The sequence below is a fragment of the Galeopterus variegatus genome, unplaced genomic scaffold (assembly GCF_000696425.1).
Source record: "Galeopterus variegatus unplaced genomic scaffold, G_variegatus-3.0.2 Scaffold1144, whole genome shotgun sequence".
Taxonomy (NCBI): domain Eukaryota; kingdom Metazoa; phylum Chordata; class Mammalia; order Dermoptera; family Cynocephalidae; genus Galeopterus; species Galeopterus variegatus.
In genome coordinates, this window is record NW_007727255.1 from 303,540 (window position 1) to 307,982 (window position 4,443).

The 4,443-nt window shown below is 44.2% G+C and overlaps 1 long non-coding RNA gene across 1 annotated transcript; it reads right to left on the reverse strand.

The window, feature by feature from the left end:
* Nucleotides 1–575: 575 nt before the first annotated feature.
* On the reverse strand, nucleotides 576–1,963 carry LOC103592418. The gene is made up of 3 exons (XR_550661.1): nucleotides 1,792–1,963; nucleotides 1,417–1,582; nucleotides 576–813 (listed from the first exon to the last, which is right to left on the reverse strand). It is a non-coding gene; the product is annotated as an uncharacterized LOC103592418 (long non-coding RNA).
* Between the last annotated feature and the right edge of the window lie 2,480 nt (nucleotides 1,964–4,443).

Consider the following 4,443-nt stretch of genomic DNA (forward strand, 5'->3'; position numbering starts at 1 on the left):
CTGCCTCTACCCTCCAACCACCCTGACCACATCTCCCTCCTTCCCCTTGTTCCATAAACCTGCTGGGCACATGCACACCTCAGGGCTCTAGCACTGGCTGTTCCCTGTGCCTGAACACTGTTCCCTCCAGCAAGACTCCACTCAAATACCTCCTTCTTCAGGAGGCCTCTAACTTGCCTACTTCAGCTGAGCCCACCCTATTTTAAATTGCACATACCCAAGTCCCTTCCTGAACCCCTGACCCATCTAAACCTGCTCTAATTTTTTTCCCTTCTAAAATTCTCCATGATTGATTTAAGGGCCTCTAACTTGCCTACTTCAGCTGAGCCCACCCTATTTTAAATTGCACATACCCAAGTCCTTTCCTGAACCCCTGACCCATCTAAACCTGCTCTAATTTTTTTCCCTTCTAAAATTCTCCATGATTGATTTAACCATTACATGTATTTTCTGAGCATTCTCACTTAAATACAAGCTCCATGAGGGCACAGGTTTTGTCTGCTTTATTCATTGGGGGTATCCTGACATATGTTAATGCTTAATACATATTTATTAATGGAGTGAAAGTGGGCAAAAATTGGTTCTTTAGTGGGGAGTGAGATCCAGGTGAGTAGAAGGGGCTAACGGGGAATTTGGGGTCACTTAATCCAGTCGGTTTCTACAGAATCCCAGGAGCAGAAGAGCCCTGCCTGCACACAGAATCTGAGGTCCACCACACAGACAGACACAGGTGTCGTGGGGCTGGTTACAGGAGAGGATGGCACGAGGACTCCGTGGAGTATTGCTGGCAAAGCCCTGGGCTGGTCCAGACCCCTGTGGAACAAATAAAGCAGCGAAAGCCCGGAGAACGTGAAGATCTTGTCAGAGGTCTGGCAGGTTGCCGGAAACGAGCCTTGGTGGGCACCAGGTCTGACCACGAGGCTGCTGCTCTTTCTGACCTGCCTTCGTGGAGGGGCTCCCAAGCTAGACCCCAGAGTAGAGATGTGGCCACCACTTAGTGAAGTGACAGGGAGCCTCTGGTCTTGAGCAGTGGAATAGCCAGAGGAGAAAGACACTTTCAGGACCTGATCGTCACGTGACGTGGGGTAGGGAGAGGCTAAAAGTTGGGAGAAGGCTCGCCCCAGGATCTTCCTGCTGGGGTCGGGCCAATGCTTGGGCCCAGGTCCCCGGGCAGCCACCCCCATCTCTGGTCCTGCTGTGGTCTCCCAGCATCATCAGATTCAGGAAATGAAAATCCAGAACACCCAGCTACATTTGAATTTCAGGTAAACAACAAGAGTTTCAGTATAAATATGCCCCCAATACTGTTCATTTTGTTTATCTGAAATTCAAAATTTCCTGGGCATCTTATATTGCATCTTGCAATCCTACCTCCAGACAGCTAGGAAGGGACAGGGCCCGGTGTCCAACACTCACCTCCAAAATCATCTCCTTCCCGGCCTGGGGGGTGCAAAATGATCCTCAGGTCCAGCCGCCCCCTTTCTCCAGCTCCAGGGAGTGAGGTCCTTCCTTTGGGGTGAGCCTCTCTTTCCCCAGTGCTGGGCTCTTTCCCTGGGCGAGAGGCACAGTCTGGCTGTTACTCCTGAGAGAGAAAAGGGAAACTCAGAATCTCTCCTTTTTTTTTTTTTTTTTGGGTGAGAAGTCCATAGCAGTGGAAAATTCAAGATGCCAGTTACTTTACCAATAATTGACCCTACTACACTAAGTTTTACAGAACTGGAATATCACGAAACACACCTAAGGTGAAATCTGTGCTGAGCATAATTGCATCTGGGATGATTCTGAACGTACCGTGTGACTCCACCAGACCTGCTATTAATCATATCACAGGGTAAGTCCGAGGACATGACCGGAGGTCCTCTCATCAGAATACGGAGTGGTGGAGAGCTCGCTCTACCGAGAGCCACTTGTGGCAAGTCACTCGTGTCTAGAGACAGCGATGAGAACAAGTGACTTCCTTCTGTTTCTTTCTTACAGGACAAAAAAAATAAAGAAAAGCATTTTGCTCATCAGAAATAAGCTCATGTGGCACAACCAAACGGCTCTTTGTCTCGTTGCCCGAGGGATCTGCAGCGTTTTGGTTGAGGCACAGCCTTAACTGACCATGCTTTCTGTCAAGGTGTGTGGCCTACTTAGCCGGGTGAGCAAACACATCTATAATTAGAATTATATGCAAAATGAAAAGACTCTTTAAGGAACATCTCTGGGTCCTCACAGTCTTAAGGATCTGTTGCCATGGAAGCCAGAGAGCAGCTCCAAAAATCTGGAGTGGTAAGCAACGATTGCCCACTCACCGCTGAAGGGCCCCTTTAAATGAAGTTGCCTTTTTCCTTTGGTTTTTGAATAAACATAAACCTGGGTTTTTAGTGCAAAATCCCTATTTCAAGGTTATTGATGCCATACTAAATTAATACAGTCTGTGCGACAGCACACACCACCCCAGCAAAGCCAGGGATACTTCTGTCTTCTGAAAGCTTGACATTTGTTTTTCATCATGAACTTAAAGGTCACGAGCTACAGATGGATCAGGATACCTGCCTGAGTTTACATTTACATGCATTTTATTTTATTCCCACATGCGCTTTTTATGAGATCCATCACTGGAATAAAACTGTAGCGCTCCTGTGTTCTCTAGGCCAGCTAAACTAGGAGAGTTGTCAAGCTGCTATCTCGACATAATTTGAATTAAAATAAGAAATATATGCTGAATTGATACTTCAAAAGCAAAAGCTTTAAGTTTCACATTGGCTAAAACTGGCTGTCATAGAGAGGGTACGAATTTCTTGATGTGACTTATTAGTGTAAATTGGGGCGATGGATTGAAGATAGAATCTAATCCTATTATGCACTTTTTATTTAAAGCCATAGACCTCTCACTACCCAGCTAACACAAGCATGACTAGTCAATAATCAATTCAGAATGGGTGGGGAACGTGTATGTCTTCTTCACAGATGAATTTTTGTGTTCGTGTTGGTGTTTGTACTCAAGGTTAGCACACCACGTGCACTACTGTGTTATTACCATATCCCCCCCGTTTTTGTGATACCAAATAACATTTTATATTTTTACCAAAATACCTGTGGAGCTGACAGAGCATGATGCATTCATTTTCCTTGATTTTGTAGTGAGGGAAAAGGCTAGCATGAATAATTCAAAAATAATGCTGAGACTGTTAAGATTTAGTATTGGAGAGGTCATCACAGTTGGGAGAAATGAGCTGGGAGACTATTACTATTCCACGATCTTTGAATCTCAAGGTGACATCATTATTATTTCTCTATATCTATAATGTGGTGCTGCAACCAGCTTATTGCTGTGTTTCTCATGTAGGGGAGAAAGATCAATTACATACAGACCTCGAAATGTGAACCATAAGCATAGTGCCCAATAAAACTGTCATTAACAGTCCCCACAATTTTAGCTGCGTGCTTCCAGGTCAAGCTGCTTTAAAAATGATAACTGATGTTGAAAGTTTGAATAAAGAGCATCCATTCTAAAGGGAGCCATTGCTTAGCCAAATAACCGAAACTCTTTAATAACAATTGCCAATTTCGGTCTGAACTGCAAAAAGGGCCCTCATCATAAGCTTAGCATAGAGGATACTTAGAAGAATGAACACAAGCCCCAGTGTCCCCCCTTGAAAAATAGGATTGTTACAGGATCGACATCCACCGCAAGCACTCTTGAGTAAGCATAAAGCAGTCCCATGCAATCACATTTAATTTATTCCTATTTTCAACCAGAAGCGGAAAGATATCACCAAAAAATAAAATGCATGCTGGAGTCGTGTTTACAGTGCTTCCCTCGCCATTCGTTACTGCTACATAATCAGTGATAAATCTCACTTCTTGAGGACGGGATTAAAAAACACCGCTACATTCAAAAATATTAAAATGGAATAGAGCTATTACTACTGCAAAATCCCTTTTTTCAACCCCCAAAGGTCCCTACATGGTTAAAACATCTTTTTTTACTTCACAGACTTTTACAAGCCTTCCCACCAGCTTACTTTTTAATTAAAAAGTTCCTGTTAGTGTCAGAACTCGGGACCATCACATTTGGTGTAAAGGTTTAACCGTCTGCAGCATTTGCGGTTTTCATGTGGGGGGGTGCAAGAGTAATACAGATTTCCTCTTTTGTGAGACGCAAAAGCACTTTGAGTCAGTGTTCATCCCTGCTTACCTTAACACGGTGCCCATGTCTGTGCACGCGTCCGGCAGCAGGTCCTTCTGACTCAGGGAGGTGGTCGCCAACGAGAGATGCTGCTAAGCCCTGCACCTGCAGCCATGCTGGGTTTTTGTTTTGCTGGGTTTTATTTTGTTTTTAGGTAATTTTGATAATGATGAGTTATTTCTGCATCTGTTGTCCAGTGGCTAGTGATTCTCTGCTTTATTTCCCTAAACTTCATTTAAAAATTGATCGTTTGCTATTTATTGTGCAAT